Source organism: Rousettus aegyptiacus, unplaced genomic scaffold (assembly GCF_014176215.1).
Source record: "Rousettus aegyptiacus isolate mRouAeg1 unplaced genomic scaffold, mRouAeg1.p scaffold_m13_p_1, whole genome shotgun sequence".
Taxonomy (NCBI): Eukaryota; Metazoa; Chordata; class Mammalia; order Chiroptera; family Pteropodidae; genus Rousettus; species Rousettus aegyptiacus.
Genome location: NW_023416284.1, coordinates 185,811,375 through 185,831,238, shown reverse-complemented (window position 1 = coordinate 185,831,238; position 19,864 = coordinate 185,811,375). Strand labels below are relative to the sequence as shown.

The window sequence follows — 19,864 nt, the reverse complement described above, 5'->3', positions numbered from 1 at the left end:
CAGGAGAGCCGGTGAGGGCGGGCGAGGGTGCGGGGCACGCAGCCGTGATGGTAGCCCTTGGGTCAGGCGGCTGCCTGGGACCCCCAAAACAGGGAGCAAGCAGGGCCCAGGGGTGTCTGGGGGCTCCCTGGCTGAAGGGTGGCAAAAGGAACGGGTGGCAAAAGCCTACAGCACCCGGTATTCCCAGGCGGTCTCCCATCCAAGTACTGACCAGGCCCGACCCTGCTTAGCTTCCGAGATCAGACGAGATCGGGCGCGTTCAGGGTGGTATGGCCGTAGACGGGAGAAGATGTCGTCTGCTGCCCTAAGAGCACGAGCCTGGGCTCCCGGGCGCGGGAGTCGCCTGCGCCTGTAGGGCATCTCCTGCAGGGTATGCGGGGTTGGGCCCGCGAAGCGGCGGCCAGCCGTACTAAGGCGCCGGGGGCTTTGGCCGGTTCTCGGCGATGCCGGAGGTTTGGGTGGGCGCTCTCGCATCCCGCGACTGCCCAAGCCCTGGGCTGTCCCCCTCCCCAGTCTTGGCCGCTGGGCAGGACCCCGGCCCGAGTGCGGCCCGCCATGCTCTCGGCCACCTGCGCATCTAGGCACCTTTAGCCCAGCTAAGTCCGGGCTCCGGGCCTGACCCAGGCGCTCTCCTCTCCTGCCCTCCCCGCCGAGCCGCGCGCGACCTGCCCCAAACCGCGCAGCGACAGGGGCCACATCGCCAGGCAACGCTTTGGCCCGCGACCTCGCCCTCCGCCCTTGGGGGTCGGCCTCGCGGACCCCAGGAAGGGAAAGGCCCAGAGCGGAGAGAGAAAACAGCCCAGGGCTGGCTGCAGGAGAGCAGGTGGGGGCGGGGCGCAAGGACGACCGTGCAGCCCTCGAGCTCGGGCGCTTGCGCGGGACCCCCGAGACGGCGACCGAGCAGGGTCCAGGGGAGTGCCGGAGGGCGGCAAAAGGAACGGGTGACAAAAGCCTACGGCACCCGGTATTCCCAGGCGGTCTCCCATCCAAGTACTGACCAGGCCCGACCCTGCTTAGCTTCCGAGATCAGACGAGATCGGGCGCGTTCAGGGTGGTATGGCCGTAGACATGAAAAATCTGTCGCCTGCCGCCCCAAGAGCTCGAGCCTGGCCTCCCGGGCAACAGAGAAGCCCGTGTTTGCAGTGCAGACACTAGGGAGGGCGCGGGGCGGGCGGGAGGGGGGAGATGGCGCGCGCGGTGCGGAGGTTCCTCCAACAAGGCGGCGGCCAGCAGGCGCCAACGGCACTAAGACCCCGGGGACCTTGGCCGGTTTCTGGCGGTGCGGGAGGTCTGGGCGGGCGCTCTCGCATCCCACGACTGCCCAAGCCCCGGGCTGTCCCCGTCCCCAGTCTTGACCGCTTGGCAGGACCCCGGCCCAGGCGTGGCCCTCCATTCTCTCAGCCACCTGGGCACCTAGGCAGGTGCGGCCCTGCCACGTCCCCTCCCTGCCCAGACCCAGACCCACCCCTCTCCTGCGCTCCCTGCCGTGGCCGAGCTCGACATGCCCAAAACCACACGGAGCCACTGGTGACACCACCAGGCAACGCTTCAGCCGGAAACGCCGACCTGCGCCCTCCGCCTGCAGAGGCCAGGAAGGGAAGGGCGGGGGCATTCAGAGGAAACAGCCCACGGCTGGCTGGAAGAGAGCAGGTGGAGGCGGGGTGTGTCGAGGGGAACATGGACTTTCGTGCAGCCCTTGGGCTCCGGCGCCTGCCCGGGTTGCCCGAGACAGCAAGAGAGTAGGGACCAGGAGGCTTCCAGGGGCCCCCTGGCAGGAGGGAATCAAAGGGAGAGGGTGGCAAAAGCCTACAGCACCCGGTATTCCCAGGTGGTCTCCCATCCAAGTACTGACCAGGCCCAAACCTGCTTCCGAGATCAGACGAGATCGGGCGCGTTCAGGGTGGTATGGCCGTAGACGGGAGAAGGTGTCGTCTGCCGCCCTAAGAGCACGAGCCTGGGCTCCGGGGCGCGGGAGTCGCCTGCGCCTGTAGGGCATCTCCTGCAGGGTATGCGGGGTTGGGCCCGCGAAGCGGCAGCCAGCCGTACTAAGGCGCCGGGGCCTTAGGCCGGTTCGCAGCGATGCCGGAGGTCTAGGTGGGCGCTCTCGCATCCCGCGACTGCCCAGGTCCCGGGTCGTCCGCCTCCTCAGTCCTGGCTGCTCAACAGGACCCCGGCCTGGCGTGGCCCGCCATCCTCTCGGCCACCTGGCATCTAGGCACCTGCGGCCAGGCTAAGTGCGGTCTCAGGCCCTGACCCAGGCGCTCTCCTCCCCTGCCCTCCCCGCCGAGCCGTGCCCGACCTGCCCAAACACACACGGAGCCCCCGGCCACACCCCGAGGCATCGCTTCGGACGGACGCAGCCCTCGCCCTCCGCCGGGACCAGGGACCCGCCCGGTCCGCTGCCCCTTGCCTTCACATCGACTCTCAGAGAGAGGGAGAGCTGACAGACAGAGGGACAGAGAAACCCAGAGACAGAGCGAGTGACCGGGAGGGAAGGAGAAAGGAGAACACAGGCCGCCAGGGCGCGAGGCCCAGCGAGAGCCACGAAGGAGGGAACGCGGACGGGGTCGCCGGGAAGGGGAGGACCGCGGGAGCTGGCTGCGGTCAGACACAGAGAGACGGTGAGGAGGAAAGGGACAGGGACGGAGCGAGAGAGAGGAGAGAGGAGAGACCCCGCGGGCGAGGGAGCGCGAGCCCGCGCCTGCCCGCGCAGAGAGCGGGACGGGACACGCAGGGGAGCGCCCCGACGCCCGGAGCCGGACCCCGCCTGTGACCCCGAGAGGAATCTCTGGCGCCTGGGAGGCCAAGCTCGAGCTCCTGGGGCGGCAGAGAGACACCTTCTCCTGTCTACGGCCATACCACCCTGAACGCGCCCGATCTCGTCTGATCTCGGAAGCTAAGCAGGGTCGGGCCTGGTCAGTACTTGGATGGGAGACCGCCTGGGAATACCGGGTGCCGTAGGCTTTTGCCGCCCCCTCCTGCGGCCGCCCTGCAGAAGCCGCTTCCACAGCAGAGGGGGGTCGTGCCGGGGCTGGGCTCGGACGAGGAGGCGGTTCGTGCGCTGTGCCCAGGGCCCTGGGACAGGCCGGGGACTCAGGGAGTATTGTTGTGCTCAGAGTCCTTCCGGGGGTCCCGCTGGGGAAAGGAAAGACGCACGGGCTCCCCGGAGTGTGTGGGGGCAGCGCTGGCTGCGGCCTGTCGCGAGCGCGCGCGCTCTCGTGCGTCTTCCCGTCTCTGACGCGGCTGGTCGGTCTTGCATCCATCTCGGCTGTGCGGAGTGGCCTCGCCCCTATCCGAGGGCACCTGGCTGTCCAGTAAGAAGGTCAGGGAGAAGCGCGCTCGCCCAGACTTGAGGACGCGGGCGAGTCGGGGCGGGTTGTGGTGGCCAGTCCCGCGTCCAGGGAATGCGAGCGCGCTCACAGCGTGTGCCAGAGACGTGTGCCAGAGACGGCGGTCCTTGGGGCTAGGCCTCGCAGAGCCCTAAAGGGAAGGGACCGGAGCATTCAGAGAATGCTCCAGGGCTGGCTGCAGGAGAGCACGGGAGACGGGTGGTGGCGAGGGGCGCGCGGAAGTGAGGGCAGCCCTTGGCCTCGGTGGCTGCCGGGGACCCAGAGACAGTGAGCGAGCGAGCAGGGCCCGGGGGCGTCCAGGGGCACCTTGGCTGGAGGGCGAGGCAAAAGCCTACCGCACCCGGTATTCCCAGGCGCTCTCCCATCCAAGTACTAACCAGGCCCAGCCCTGCTTGGCTTCCGAGGTCAGACGAGATCCGGCGCGGTCAGGGTGGAATGGCCATAGACGGGAGAGGGTGTCGCCTCCCGCCCCAAGAGCTTGAGCCTGTTCTCCCGGGCGCCGGAGACGCCAGCCCCTGCATCACACCTACGGGGGCAGGGGAGGGGGGTTGCGGGGGTTGCGCCCGCGAGACGGCGGCCAGTGAGCGCCAGCCGCGTGCCCTGGCCGGTTCCAGGCCCTGCTTGAGGTCTGGGTGGGCGCTCTCGCATCCCGGGACTGACCAGCAAAAAAATAACTTCTCAGGATGACATACGCTCATTACTTATTCCCAGGATACACACTAGATGGCGACAAATAATAACTTTTCATGATGACGTACATTAGTGTGTTACTCAAGTGGTGCCCTCGATGACGGCGCAGAATAACTTTTTCTGAAGATGTACATTTGGATGCTATTCATAAAATGCCCACCGTATGGCATTTTACTCCCAAGATGCACACCTCATGGTGGCAGAAAATGAATTTTCATGATGCCCAACACTCCAATGTTATTCCTAAAATGTCCCCCAGATGACGGCAGAAAATAAATTTTTCTAATGACATACCCTAGGGTGTTATTTTCAAGATGCCCACAAGATGGCAGCAGTGATTTTTTTTTTTTTTTTTTTTTTTTTTAACTTTCCCTCTGTCGTTACTCCAAGAGCTTCTTGGGTGCTCAGAATAGAGTCAAGGGTGGCACGTTCCCTGTGGGGGAGTATCTGAGCCCCAGACAGGCACTGAGCTGATTTCTGGCTTCACTATCCACGCTCTGAGTGACTTCAGGCAAAGAAATGGAAACTCAGTCTCCTCAGCTGGAAGATGGAAGGTCACGGCTCCCTCTCAGGGGGCTGTGAGGGCTCGATGAGGTGGCGACCTCGGCTCCTGGCCAGCGTGTGATGCGTGCTCCCTCTCTCTCTTCCCTCTGGTCGTTTCTCCACCCTCTGTGGGCCACATAAATCAAAATTCAGCAAACAGTGTCCTCCCAGCAGAATGAGCTCTCCTGCAGGTGTCCAAACAGCCAAAGCTTCCCTGAGTGCCGACTGGCATCTGTGCCACCGTGTCCCCAGGTGGCACTGGCCACAGCCCCTGTCCTGCAGTCTTGCCCCTGAGCATCTCCCCCGCCCCCCAGCTGTCAGCACTCACCTCTCTCTGGCAGGGGCTTTAAGAGATAGAGGCACCAGCACTAAGACTGAGCCTGAATCCAGTCACCTTAATGAAAGACAGAATTTAGTAAATAATAATAAATCAATATCTGTTCATTAACTGTAACAACTATATAAAAAGTAGGAAGAGAAAAGAAATTAAAAGTAAAAAAAAAAAAAAACTATTGCATCAAACTGGAAATATAGAGGAAATGAGTGATTTCCTAGTAAAACTACACAGTAATAAAATGGACTCTAAAATAAGGAAAACAGAAACAGGCCAATTAGCCACCCAGGGACCTCCTCCCCCTGCCGGCTCTCCTCCGGGTGTTCAGGGGTGTCCTTCTCCCGGGACAGGGAAGGAGCAGGGACAGAGCAGCTCCCCTAAGACCTGGCCCAGCCCGGCGCCCTCATCCCCCCAGCCGGCCCTACCCAGTGAGGACGCCATGCCGAGGGGGCTCAGGGATTGTTGATTCTGCTTTGTCAGCTCGGACTCTTTTCATTGCAAGGAACAGGACACATTTATGGAAGTAAAAGAAAATAATTTCTAAATAGTAGAAATAAAATGACATCAGACACAAGGCAGAGTGAGAGACGTCTCCAGGTCGCTCCCCTCGAAACAACAATAAAATGAACCTCTAAAAATCAACAAAAAACACGCAACCTGCACCCAAGCATGTCTGAGTGTGGCATCTGCGCATAAGAGCGACCACAGGGCAGAACTCCGGAGCCGGGAGGTGGACGGGGAGAAATGAAGAAGCTGCCTCCTGGCCGCGGCTCCTGCAGGAGGTGTGGGGAGGGGAGAAGGTGCCGTGAACGGCCCAGTCTGAGACAGGTGTGAGCTCCGCACGGCGGCCGTGCCCAGGGGTCAAGGCAGAACGTGCGGATGGCAGAGAAGCAGCAGTTGGTTTTTACCAGCTGCGGTTGCAAAATGCGAGGCCGAGCCGCAGCCCCCATCCCCCTACCCAGCGGGCCCCTCCCCCATATCCTTCCAGACTGAACCCCACGAAGCCCCAGGGGAATCTGAGGATGTGCTACTGAAACCAATGCCACCTACCAGAAATCGAAAGAAAAACGCCATCTTAGCAACAGAGCAAAGAGAGATCTTTATATAATAAATCTTTCTGGGAAAAAAAAAAGCAGAATACGCTTTCATTAATTCACGGGTGGAAAAGCAGTCCATTGAACACCATGGACAACAAGGTGACAGGCACTCAGAAAGAAAGAGAAGTCTCCAGAACATAAGCTCAAAGATGTGGAAATATGCAACTTAAACGATAGAAAATTCAGGATGGTACTTCTGAAAAAGAAATCGATGGCGTCCAAAATAATTCATATCAGCAATTCCAGGAGCTGAAAAACAAACTAGATAAGCAGAATGAGTTTTTTAGCGAGGAGCCTGAAACCCTCAAAAAGAAACCAATAGAAATTCTGAAAACGAAGAACGCACTGAAAGAGATGAAAAACAAAATGGCGAGCTTGGGAGAGAGTCGATTGAATGGAAGAAATGATCAGTGATATCGAAGACGAATCCAGAAATGAATCAGAAGGAAGAAGAGAGAAACCGAAGAACGAAAAATGATGCAAGAGAAATGCAGGAACCAGCTGACGCCATCAGGACAGGGAGCCCGCAGAACGGGCCCTCTCGAGGGGCTCTTCGGGGAGCGCCCGCGCCCCGGCTCGCGGACACCGCCTCCTCGCTTTGTGCTCCCCAGGCAGAAAGGCCGAGGGAGCCCCTGGGGCCTCTTCCGTAAGGCCACTCTCTCAGGCACCTCCTGATCACCTCCCAACGGCCCCGCCTCCTGACACACCGCACTGCAGGGCCGGGCTTCCACATATGACTACAATTTCTCTTTAGTTTTTCACTGGGACTCATTTCCCGGCCACACTTACAGTATTACCAGCTGATTCGGCCAGTCTTCCCCAAAAGCTGATCCCTACCTGTCCCCAGAGGCCGCAGCTCCTCCAGCGTCACTCACAGCCCTGGGCTTGTGCAGTGGAGCAGAACAGCTCAGACAACCCTCACAGCGAGGAGACAGCTGGGCTGCGGAGCCCTGGAGAGGCCTGCCCAGCCCCACCCCCGCCCCAGCCACGAAGGACCTCGCGCCGCGGGAGCCCGCCACGCACCCCTTGGCCGCCTGTCACCACGTGGGGTGGTCCCGTGCCTGCCTGGCAGCCGAGTGGCCTCGGGGAACCCTCGTAAGCAATGCGAGCTCCATGTATCGCTCTGTCGACGAGGGACGATGTGACCTCCACGGCTCTGTGGGCATCGCGTCCGTGAGTGGAGTGGAGCAGGCTCTGGCGAAGGGTTTAAGGGCTCAGAAGAGCTGGCAAAGGGATGGGCAGAGTGGGACGGATCGACGGACAGATGGAGCATGTCTCTCGCCTTGCAGATTGCAAACCATTTACATACACTTGATCCTCACCACGTCCTTCTGATGCAGGCACAGAGGGAAAGTCCTCTTGACAATCAACTGCCCGAGATCCGGGCGGGCACGGGCCGGGGCCTGAAGCTCAGCGTGTCCTGACGATCCCCTGCCTTGCAGGAGTGTGCTGGGGGGGTTTCTCCCATGAACGATGTATGGACAATTTTTAAAGAAAAAACTTCTACGTCACTAATGTCAACCTAAATTACTTTTATCATGTAATTAAAATGTATACTAATATGACCTAAATATTAACTCAACGCAAATGTGTACGTTGAGCAGTGACAAGCCCCACGGTCACCACTCGGCTCGCGGCTGACCCTCCCCTCAGGTCCAGCCGAGGGGCCGGTGGCCTTCGCCAGGGCCTCCTGTGTGCTTCCCGCATTCCCTGTGAGGTGGGTGCAGCTCTTCTTGGCCCCTGGGTCATGAGCACGAACCCTCACTCAGCGCTCAGCACGTGGCTGGATGCGGGGGCACGGCTTCGACTCCGCCGGAGCTTTCATCAACACCTGGGGTCATCACAGACACTGGACCATGACGCGTTTTCCCAGGAGAGACCCGCGGACATGGGGTGGGGGAAGGGCACCCCACGTCCTAACCCCCCGCCAGGCAGAGCCCCGATGTCACCCTGACTTCCCTCCCCACACCTGGCCTCACACCTGCCCCCTCACTCCCGGGGAGGGAGGTGCCACCCCCACCTCTGCCTTCACAGGCAGCCAGCTCGCTCTTCACCCAAGGCAGGGGGTGGACACAGGTCCTCCCTGGGGAGGGTTTCGGCCATGCTCTGCCCACTCATGGCTCTAACCAAGGACCTGGCCCCTCCCTGTTGGGGGCGCAGTGCTGGGGACAGAGGGTTGACAGTCGCCCAGGGCTGGAGGGCTGCCGAGCTCCTCTGGCCTGGCCCTGGGTGACGGGGCAGGACGCCGGTCGCTTGCGCACCAGACGCCACCACACTCTCCCTGCCGCTGCTCTGGAGGCAGACGCTGAGGGGCAGAGGCAGGGGCTCCCCCGTCCTCAGCTTTGATTGGTTTTGGGCACCAGGAGCAGGAGGTCGGAGGCGACTTGCCGTGCCCCTCTCCCAAGGGTGGCCCCCAGCTTCTCACCCATTTTCTCATACGCTGGCCATATGCAGGGACCATGGTGTCTGCTGGGGTCCTGACCTGCTGCTGAGGACCCAGAGCCCGCACTGTCCCTCCTGGCCTCTCACCAGCCACTGGCTACTGGCTGAGTGTCAGCCTCGGAGTGCAGGGCCCCCAGAGCCCATGGGACCCTGCTCACTGTGTGGGCAGGAACGGAACCCTGCTGGGTGGGTCCCGGCGATGAGCCCAGACTCACCACGGCACCAAGGGGCACTCAGAAGCCAGGCCTGATGGGGAGCTGAGGCAGCCCTCTGGGCCCCCCAGACAGGGCCAAGCCCCTGAGCCCCAGGCCCCCACCCACCCCCACAGGAGACCCACGTGAGAGGAGGCTGTGAGGCGGGGACTGCGTGGGGTCCCTGTGCAGGACGGGGGGAGCGCAGGAGGGTCACATATTTGTCCATGGGGGGGTCTGTCACCAGGTCACCTGCAGCCCTGTCTTCGGGGCAGTGGGCAGAACCGAGGGGCGTGGACGGCCTGTCGGCCACGGAGCACAGCAGTCGCCCGACCCAGGGAACCCGGGGTGGGGCTGGCGAGGCACACGGCACACCGGCGGCCACGGAGCAGCGCAGAGCGGCACCGGCCACGGCTGGAGCCTGACCCAGGCGACCTCCAAGTCCCACCCCGGCTCTGGTTCGCCAAAGGGACCCCCAGGAGCTGCCCTGTGAGGAAAACCCAACCGTGCACGGCCTCACGAGGGCGGCACCGTGTGGCCGTGACATGGTCTACGCACCCCGACCCTCTGCTGGTGCACGAAGCCTCGCGGTCCGACAGCAGCCGGGCTCGCTCCGCCCCCCTCGGCGCCCCGGGGGTGGGGCGGTCCCTGTGCGCAGTGTCCCGCGGGGCTGGGAACGCGACCTCGGCGTCCCCCGCACGTGGTGGCTCAGGGCCCCACGGTGGGGCCACGTGTCCCCAGGCTGAGCCCGCCCGTCCACACTCGGAGGACTCCCTGAGCAAACCGACCGGGTTGAGGGCAACACCGGGGGGACGCGCCCCCGGGCCAGCGACAGACCTTCGGACGCCCGGCCCCGTCCGCCCGAGACGCGGCGGGGCCGAGAACCTGCGGCCGCCGTCCTCGTGGCGCCGCGGAGACGTGGCGCTGGCCGCCCGTCCCGCCCGCGCCGGCGGCTCAGCGGAGCCCACCTGGCTGCGGGCGACTCCGCCCTGCGCCCCGCGGGAGGCCGGGCCGGGCCCCCACCGGCTCCAGAGCGGGAGGCCGGGCCCTCCGGGGCCGCGCGGGCGACGGCGCACCTGGGACGAGGCCTTCCTGTCAGGGCCGGACGCTGCCCGTGGCCCGGGGTCAGAGGCTCACAGCTGTCAGCTCGAGGGCTAAAGGACAGAAGCCACACGGCGCGACCAGAGCCGAAAGCCGCCTCAGCCCCCGCTGACCGGGGCGGCGAGCAGCCCCGTCCCGCTGGGCGCCGAAGAGCAGCGGCGCCTCCCGCCTGGGTCGCTGTCTGAGCCGGTCCTTGCACGTCGGATTTGTAAAACGCCCACGGGAAAAGAATTTCAAAAATTAACCATGAACGCGGCCTGTGCGGAGTAACGCTGAAGATTTGCTGCGGGAGGCTCGCTGGCCGTGCGGAGCTCAGGGGGGCAGGAAAGAGGTCACCACTGCAGGTGTGAGGGTGCCCCGCGGGGTCGCCTCCCACGCCCGGCCAGGACCGCACGTTCCGGTGCACCTTCCTCAGGCAATACACAAGAGACACCTCGAAATGGGGCCAAAACCTCGATGAAGAACGAAAACTATCAACTCAGATGAAAACATAGGAGTAAAATCCCCATGATCTTGGGTTAAGCAACGGTTCCTTAGACACACCACCAAAAGCACAAGTGACAAAAAAAGATAAATTGGGGATCACGGAAATTAAAGACATTAGTGCCGCAAAATGAGTAACACCACACAGAATGGGGAAAATAGTGGTAAATCGCGTATCTGATAGGGACTTTTACCCAGAACACATGAAGAACTTACAACGCAATAACAGGAAGATACGTAAATGGGAAAAGGATCAGAATAGACGACCCTCCAAGGACGACGCTCGAACGGCCGCCAGGCCGTGACCAGACGCTGGACACCACCGGTCGCCAGGGAAACAAGCAAAGCCACAGCGAGTCGCCGCCCGGAGCCGCCAGGATGGCTGGATTCAGTTCGGTTTTTTTAAGACAGAGGCAATGCTGGGGAGGACGTGGAGGGACTGGGACCCTCACACGCCGCCACCGGTGGCAGCGTGAGGCGGCGCGGCCTCTGTGGGACCAGCGTCCTGTCCCGCAAAGTTACACACGGAGCTACTGCGTGAGCCAGCATCCCCCCAAACGTCCACCCAGGAGTGAAACACGCTTGCCCGTGGACGTGCACAATCGGCCACACGTGGTGGCCACCCGGCGGCTCCCAGTGGGTGCGTGGGTGAACCCCGCGTGGACTGTAGCTCCTCCGTAAGAAGAAAGGAAGTTCCAGAAAAGTGGCAATGCAACCATGAAACCGTCACCTAGAGAGAGAAGCCGGCCACGGCAGCCACGTATTTTAAGAATGTGATTTATATGGAACGTCCAAAACAGGCCGATCTGACGGAGGGGGCCTGACGGCGCTGGGGGCAGGGAGGGCTCCGGGGGAACGGGATGCTGGCTGGTGGGCACGCGGGTTCTCTGGGTCACGAAGTGCTCTACAGTTAGGTTGTGGTGAGGGACGGCGCGGCTCCGTGAACGTGGTGAAAGCCGCCAAACCGTGTACTTTAAATGTGCAGATTATATCTCAGAAAAGCCGCTTCGAACAGCGTCTGTGGGACACTCACACATCCTGCTCTGAGGCCAGCTCAGGGCAGGCCTGACTGACGCCTTCCGTCATCGTCCGGGTCACTGCCGATGCCGTCGCGTCCAGCCCTGGGTCTGAGACAGGCTTTCACTTCCTCTCTGCCCCTGGAGTGACTCGGGAGGCTTCTGGCTCATTTGCTCACTTTTGTCTCGCTGCCACAGTTTTCTGGCTCCCCGGCCTGTGTTCCTGCTGGCATCTGCTCCTCCCCCGACAAACACAGTTCCTTCACCTGACATCCCTCAGGGTGGACGAGGGACACCGGCCTCGCGGGGAAACACATTTAGTGAAGAAAGGGCAGCAAACAAGTGACCGCTTCTGTGTCCCCGATTGGTGATCAAGAAGCATCTTGCAGGGAGGCAGGAAAGGCCCTGCGGGGGGTGACGTTCGAGCTGTGATTCGGAGGAGGAGGGCGCCTTCCTGGTCTGAAAACGTCCTCATTGGGCTCTCACACCTGCACTTTGCTGGCTTTCCAATTCGGGTTGGGGGCACGTGGCATGTGGGAAGCCAAGGCAGTCTGCTCCTTTTTATTCTTGGACTCCCCTTGCCCCTAGCAGCTTCTAGAACCTTCCATTTAGCTCTGGTGCTCTGGAATTGCATGAGCACTTTCCTGGCAAAGTGGGTCTCCCCCTGTTTGCCCACTTGGGCTGGGGGAGCCCCGTCAGCCAGAGCCCGGGCTCATCGCGAGGGTTTGCTCCTTAGAGCTGACTGGTCTCCTTCTTGCCCTGGGCCTCCCACCTCTGGCTCGGGCCCTCCCCACCCACTGCTTGGCCAGAACCCGGCTTGCTTTCTCCTGCCGTCTCGTTCATTTGGGGGCCAGGCCAGGGCAGAGGCACTGGGGCCGTGAGGGCCACAGGCTATTTTTGGCCTGGTTGCTGGTTCAAAGAGTTCATTTCGCAAGTATTTGGTAAATAGCACATCCATCTTACACTCTATCTGCAGATATATTGCATTTCACAACTTTCTAACACGTCGAAGAGCTTTCTTGTCCTCGGATTGATTTTGTTCCGTGTGTGTGGCCACCTCAGTGTCTGAGGCCGCTCAGACCTTCCAGGATTCTTTGTTTAATGGCGTCTGCTGACCCTGGTCTTTGTTTTGGTAGTTTTTGTGTTTGGCAAGCCTTGCCCACCATTTATAAGTACAGGTAGGTGAAGAGTATGTCTCCTGGTTCCCATGAGTGAGGAGAGGGTGTCACCGCCGTGTGGCAGGGCCTTCGGTTCCTGGTGTGGCAGCCAGGCAGGGCACCAGCCACCCCTCCTGCCCAAAGAAGGCTCCAGGTGGCCCAGCTCCTTCACTCAGGTGTTGTTCCTAAGAAACATACCAGATAGCAGCAGCGAGTAGTTTTTCCTTGTGACCTGAACTCGCGTGCTTCTCCCAAGATGCACACTAGATAGCAGAGAGAGAACCTCGTCCTGGTGACTTCCATCTGGTACTATTCCCAATTTGCATGCTAGATGGCAGCACAAAAGAGCTTTAATGGTAAACTCCACCTAGGTATTACTCCCAAGTTGCGCACGAGATGGAAATGGAGAAGAACTTTTCCTGGTGACCCCCACTTAGGTGTTATACCAAAGATGCAAAGCAATAACTTTTCATGATGACATACACCTAGCTGTTATTCTCAAGATGCAAACTGGATGGCAACAAAGGATAACTTTTCATAGTAACATACACTCAGGTGCTATTTGAGAGATGCCTAGGATGACAACAGAAAATAACTTCTTGTGATGACATGCTCTTGAGTGTTAAAAATGCCCACCAGATGGGAGAAGAAAATAATTTCATATTACATGCACTCTGGTATTATTCCAAGATGCAAACTAGATGTGGGCAGAAAATAAATTTTCAGGATGGCATACATTTGGGCATTATTTTCAAAATGCCCGCGAGATAGCAGCAGAGAATACCTTCTTGGCATGCACTTCTGTGTTATTCCAAAGATGCCCATGAAAATGGCAGCAGAGTAAAACATCGTAAGGATATGCCCTTGGGTGTTATTCCCCAAATGTCCACCAGATGGCAACAAAGAATTTTATTCCTTACAATCTGGTTTTATTCACAAGATGCACACTAGATGAGGGCAGAAAAAATTTTATGATGGCATACACTCGAGTGATATTTCCAAAATGACCACCAGAGGTCAGCAGAGAATGAATATGCATATGGCAAATGCTAGGGTGACATTCCTGAAACGCCCATCAGATGGCGGCAAAGAATAAATATTTTTACAGATGCTCTGATTAGCAAATTGCACACTAGATGAAGGCAGGAAAAGTATTTCATAATGGTAAACACTCGTGTGTTATTCCCACAATGTCCACAAGATTAGAGTAGAAAATAAATTTTTATGATGAGATACACTGGCATATTATTTTTAAAAAGACCAGGAGTTGGCAGCAGAGAAAAACTTTTCACGAATACGCACTCCTGTTTTACCCGATGCACCTGAAATGGCAGCAGACAAAAGTTCTTCATAACAACATGCCTTTGGGTGTTTTTTCAAAATGTACACAAGATAGCAACAGATATAACTTTTTATGCACTGTGGTGTTATTCCCAAAATGCTCACCAGATGGCAGCATAGAATGACTATTCATGACGACAAAAGCTCGGATGTTATTGTTAAAATGCCTACCAGATGACAGCAAGAATAAATTTTGTTACTTTTGCTCTGGTGTCATTCTCAGGATTCACACTAGACGAAGGTAGATAATGAATATTAATGATGACCTACAATGGGCGTTATTCCCAAAATGCTCATCAGATGGCAGTAGGAAGTACATTTTAATGACGACATTTACATCTGTATTAATTTGAAAATGCCCACAGGATGGGATCAGAGAAAATATTTTTCATGACTAGCAGTCCTGTGTTTTCCCAAGATGCATACGAAATATCAGGAGACAGAAACTCTTCCTAACAATAGGCACTTAGGTGTTACATTCAAAATTCAGAAGGGATAGCATCAGAAATAACTTTTGATGACCTGGACTATGGCGTAATTCCCAAATGCCCACCACTGGCAGCAGAGAAAGAATATTCATGATGACAAAAGCTAGGGTGTTATTCTTGAAATACCCACAAGATGGCAGCAAACAATGGATTTTATTACACTGGTGTTATCTCAAGATGTGCACTGGATGAGGACTGATAATAAATTTTCACGATGGCATACACTCGGGTGTTATTCCCTCAAATGCCCACCAGATGGCAGAAGAAAATAATTTTAGGATGACACACTCTTGGGTGTTATTTTCAAAATGCCCACGTGATGGCAGTAGAGAATAACTTTTCATTACATGCACTTTTTCCCATGATGTCCATGAAATGGTGGCAAAGAACTTCATAACGATATGCCCTTGTGTGTTATTTACGAAATGCACACGAGATAGCAGAAGAAATAACTTTGCATGACATGCACTCTGGTGTTATTACTAAAATGCCCACCAAATGACAGCAAAGAATAAATTTTATTAGTTAACTCAGGAGTTCTTCCCATAATGCCCACCAGATGGCAGCAGAAAATAAATTATGACGACAGACACTTGGGTGTTATTTTCAAAATACACAAGAGATGGCAGCAGAGAATTAATTTTTCATAACCAGCACTGTGGTGTTATTCCCATAATGCCCACCAGATGGCAGCAGAGGATGAATAGTATCGATGACCTATACTAGCTGACACATACTCGGGTGTTATTCCCAAGATGCACGTGAAATGGCAACAGAGTGTAAAGAATAATTTTTCACGCATACACTGCAGTGTTGTTCCCAAAGTGCATACCAGATGGCAACTGAGAATAGATTTTCATCATGACATTCCCTTGGGTGTTATTCTAAAAATGCCCGGGCCACCTTCCATGTCCATAGGATTCTCACCTCTCTTGGAGGCTGAGGCTCTGAGGCAGGAGGCGCTTGTCTCAACCACATGCATGATGGGAACTGAACATCCCAAGGGGCTATTTGGACTCACCAAGTGGCTGTTCAAATGCCCTGCATCACAGTCAGCTCTGTACTTGGCCAGAGGGACTGACGGGGCCCAGGCTGGACCACAGGTGCTTGCCTGCATGGAAAGAGGCCAAGGGCTGTCCTGTCTGAGACCTAACTGTCCACTGCAGCCTACTGGGATGGGAGGAAGGATACAGCCTGTCCCAGGAGGGCCCCGCCAGCCCTCAGGAAGGCTGCACCTGGGGGATGGCAGGCCATTGCACCGAGTCCTGTATAAATCCACAGTCTATCCAATCTCTGACTCGTGTGTGACCCTGGGTACATCCTGTCCATTCTGCTGGTGCCTGGTCAGGAGGGGTAAGTGTGGAGGGCATGCAGAATGGGATGGGACAGTGGTGGCTAGGAGACAAGTCAGCCAGCCTCCTCTGGTTCAGGGGCCTGGGACCCCTCCCACAGCTCTGTGACTCCTGTCTTCCAGGAGTGGAAGCCGCCAGACCTTAGCCCTCCCGTGGGAATCAGAATTTGTGTAAGATCAGGGTTCTGCCAGGCTCTCTCCACCCACAGCCACCAGACTCGCCCCACCCTGTTCCACAGACACAGGCAGCTCTCCTTCTGACCCAAAGACCACTCCCTTTGTGGGTGGCCCTCTGGTCTACCATCCTGGCCGGGGTATGGGAAGAGGCCTCCAGATGCAGAGGAGGCCATGAGGGCCTCAGACCGGGAGGGTGGTGAACGGGACCTGTGAATAATGTCCGAGTGCCTGTGTTACTAGCTAGGCCCAGGATCGTCTGCTTCATTCCCTGAGCTGTGCTGCCTCAAAGTGCCTGCTTATAGTAGGTACTTAATGCGCTTTGTTGAACAAACTCTAACCAGAAACATCCCAAATATCCGAGTGGGTCTGAAACCCCTTCTGTCCTGAGATCCCTAATCTGGCTGCACCCAGGGCAAAGACAAGGGGCTCCAGATGGACTCAGCCCGTGGCAGGTTGTGTTCCATGTGCTTTCCAAACTCTGAAAAGCCGCAGGCACAGATGGGTGAAGCAGATGACTTTTCACGGACAAGGGAGAAATAATGACCATCAGCAGCCGCAGCCCTTTTTGCAAAGCCAGGGACCAGTCGGCACCTGCCACAGCTGATCCCATTGGAACCGACAAGTACCCTATGAGGGAGCAGTACATACCGTGGGCAGAATCGGGTCACCTGAATTCACACGTTGACTTCATTGCTCCTAGAACTCCAGAATAGGCCTGAATTTGGATTTATGGTCTTCAAGTAGTTGAGGTTTGGTGAGTCCATTGGGACCTAATGCAATACGACCAGCACCTATAGAAGACTCTACAGAAGACTATGGAAGCACAGAGGGCAGTCCACGTGACAACATGACCTTCCTCATGGACTATTACAAATGCCAAGGCGCTCGTGGTCTACCGTGAAGTGAAAACGGATGTGTGAGGATTGTCCTTCTACTGCCCCATGTAGCTGCTGGGAGGAGTGGAGGTCCAGGTTCCTTTGGGAGTGGGACGGTGGTCACTCCAGTGGGGTGTCTCCAGGTTTGGGTCTAGGTTCTGGGCCCACCATGCCCCACTCAAGGGTCTGGGCGTGGAGACCCCTGTACCACCTCTCACCTCAGACCAGCCCTGGCCGTTACTTGTGGCCCAGTGATCTTGCACCCCATCCCAGGAGATGCAGCAGCCACACCCACCCACCAGCTTCTCCATGGGCTCCGGGCAGAGCTCTCTGCAAGGATGATGCTCAACAGTCGTCCACACGGGGGAAGACGCCCACTACGAGCTCTGCTCCCCAGATCGGGCACAGAGGGGCATCTGTACAGACCTCCCGCCAGGGAAGGAATGCGGCGACGCAGGGATTAACAAGGGAGGAGAGGAGCTTAGTCCCCGGCACGCGCCTTCCCCTCCTGCCGGCCACGACTGGGGTATGAACACAACAGACTCACAAGACTTTCAACGCCTAACGCCCTGCTCCTGTCAGGATGGGTGTCCCATATCCTGAGATGCTCCTCATCGCTCCCCAACATGCATACACACATGACGCGGGGTGAGGGGTCGGGGCCGCCCAGGTGAGGTGGGTTCACAGTTGGGGCCTGGCCGGCTGGCCATGAGCTTCCTGCGTTACCTCAGGGTGCCTGATGGCCAGAGGTGTTGGAAGTGGGCCAATGTCTGGGGCAAGAGGAACAACCCTCACTCTGGGCTTCCCTCAGCCCAGGGCCTCAGGAAGGTGGGAAACAAGGAAACACCCTGAGCATTTGAGCTCAAGTGAGCCACACAGGGCGATGGCTGTGTGGATGTGGGTGCCTGGTTACCAGAGTTCTAATTTCTATTAGTGTCTGTGACCAAAGAAGTGAGGGCCCCTTTCTCCAAAGCCAGCCAAAGTCCCCTCTGGGCTACTGACTGCTCACCGTCCTCACCCAGTAATTTTCCCCCCTGTACACTCCCCACAGCTCCAGGGGAACGTACCAGGTTCCCAGCTTCGAGGATGCAGCTGAGTGCAGACCCTTTTTCTGACCAGTTCTGTGTCCTGGAAAACCCTCTGTGCCTCTCAGGGCCTCCTCAGTCTCGCCTCCCCCACCCCCAACACCATGGAGGTGATGCTAGAGACCAGACATATCCTATGGACATCGGAAGACGCAGAGGAGATCGTAACTACAACGCCTGTGGGCTGGCATCAGTCTGATGCACAGACTTAGACATGGAGGAAGTACAAGTGTGTCACAGCATGGAGCAGCAGTTAAACAGGCCTGTGTTCCGGCCCCGTGACCTGGGGAAACTCGCTGCCCATCTTGGCCTCATTTTCAGGCCTGCACCTTTAAGGGGTTGGGGGTAGAGGAAATCCAGACCTTGTCATCCACTGGCCTAAAACCTTGCAATGTCCTATCAAACCTAGGATTGGACCAAGTGCTTCACACGAGTCCACGTGGCGGCAGCCTCCACAATGGCTCCAGTGACTCCTGCCTCCTGGTATGATCGTCCCTGCATATCCACCAAGTGACTAGTGACCGGCTTCCAAACAACAGAACACAGCCAAGGTGACAGGATGTCGGGTCCACATTTAATGACAAGAGCTTCCACTTCCATCCTACTTGAGTCCCCTCCCTTTCTCTCTTCCAGTTTCTGTTTCTCCCTCTGTCCGTCTTTCTCTCTCCCATCTCTCTGTAATATCTCTAGAACGGGGAGAGCTAGTATCCGTGTTTTGACCTGCCCCACGTAGGGGCCCCAGAGGGGAGAACCTAGGAAATAACCAGGCCTATGAACAAAAATTCAAGCTCTGTCTAAACCGCATCCTAACAATAACCACACAAATGAACGTGGGAGCGAATCTGCCCCCAGTTAAGCTTCAGTTGAAATACAGCCTCAGAGAGACCCTGAGGCAAAGGCACTGAGCCAAACCGTGCCTGGATACCTGGTCCACAGAAATGGTGAGATGATACTATGTGTACTTTATAGGTGCAAGATTTGGGAGCAATTATGTTTGTGCCTCTGTTTCTCCATCTGACAGTTGCCAATAATAATAAACATACCCCTCCGAGGTTAGGGACAGTATTAAAAAACTAATGTTTGAAAATGGTTGGAAGACCTGGCATATCACAAGTGCTGTGTATATGTTTTAAGTAAGGTTTTAAAATTCTTCTCATACTGTCTATAAGCTCCCGAGGCTAAGGTTGAGCTGTAGGACTGAGATGACCCAGTTGGGTCTTGCGCTTCAAAGTCCACAGGCTCCTTGTGCCCACACCCTCATCACACATACACTTTAACCCCAAATAAGAGCTCCTACTCACATGTCCTCACACTCACTAGGGTTATCCTGATTCCACCGACAGAGCCTTTTCCCTTGGCTGGCCATTACGTGGGAGTGAGGGTGGTGACCACACTAAAGTTTGCTCTTTCAGGCACTTATCCACAAGAGGGGCCTCTTGGGTCTGAGGACTCTGCAGAAAGACGCTGAGATGCCGGAAATGGGAAACTTGTATCTATTCCGTCAAAATAACCCTAACCCTAATCCCTAACATTACCCAATCCCAAATCCCTAGCTCTCTAAATCCTAACCCTCTAAACGCAAATCCCAACCCTTAACCTCCGATCGTAACTCTTAACCACGAACCCTAACCTGGACCCGGACTTCACCCTAATCACCATAACACCAACAACCTTGGCCCTAACCCCTAAACCGTAAGCACAACAGCTGCACTCCGCATACTGAACCCTAACCCTAAACCCAGCCCCGAGCTCAAATCTCTCACCGTTAACCCTTAACCTTAGGCCGTGCCCCTAAACTCTAACTAACCCTTCCCTTCTCATCCCCAACCTTCCGCCCTAACGCCATCCCAGCCGCGCTCTTCACGTCACCCCCACGCCAGCCCTAACCCCTGGCGGCGCGCACACCTAGGAAGCTTTCGGCGGCTCCCTCCCACCTGGCCCCGCCCCAGGTCACACGGAGCGAGCCCGGGTCGCCCCCCGAAGGGGAGCGGAAGTGTGCTCGAGTGTCCGCAGCACGAGCCTGGACTGTCCTCAAGGCTCACAGAACTCGCGTTCCGGAGCACGTAACACCCCCAAGCACCCGACACCGAGGCCGGGACGTGGACGCTCTGAGGGCTCACGCGGGAGGACGCGCCCCACGCCT

General features: G+C 57.3%; 1 long non-coding RNA gene, 3 other non-coding genes and 2 pseudogenes across 4 annotated transcripts; 1 reads left to right on the top strand and 5 right to left on the bottom strand.

The window, feature by feature from the left end:
- Window positions 1-162: 162 nt before the first annotated feature.
- Window positions 163-281, bottom strand: LOC118606604. Its single transcript, XR_004952549.1, has one exon. It is a non-coding gene; the product is annotated as a 5S ribosomal RNA (ribosomal RNA).
- A 668-nt stretch (window positions 282-949) lies between these two features.
- LOC118605739 lies at window positions 950-1,068 on the bottom strand. The gene has a single exon (XR_004952238.1). It is a non-coding gene; the product is annotated as a 5S ribosomal RNA (ribosomal RNA).
- A 735-nt stretch (window positions 1,069-1,803) lies between these two features.
- LOC118605662 lies at window positions 1,804-1,917 on the bottom strand (annotated as a pseudogene).
- Window positions 1,918-2,845: 928 nt separating this feature from the next.
- LOC118604042 lies at window positions 2,846-2,964 on the top strand. Its single transcript, XR_004951664.1, has one exon. It is a non-coding gene; the product is annotated as a 5S ribosomal RNA (ribosomal RNA).
- A 714-nt stretch (window positions 2,965-3,678) lies between these two features.
- LOC118606432 lies at window positions 3,679-3,797 on the bottom strand (annotated as a pseudogene).
- Window positions 3,798-18,439: 14,642 nt separating this feature from the next.
- Window positions 18,440-19,859, bottom strand: LOC118604036. The gene is made up of 2 exons (XR_004951649.1): window positions 19,627-19,859; window positions 18,440-19,185 (listed from the first exon to the last, which is right to left on the bottom strand). It is a non-coding gene; the product is annotated as an uncharacterized LOC118604036 (long non-coding RNA).
- Window positions 19,860-19,864: the final 5 nt, after the last annotated feature.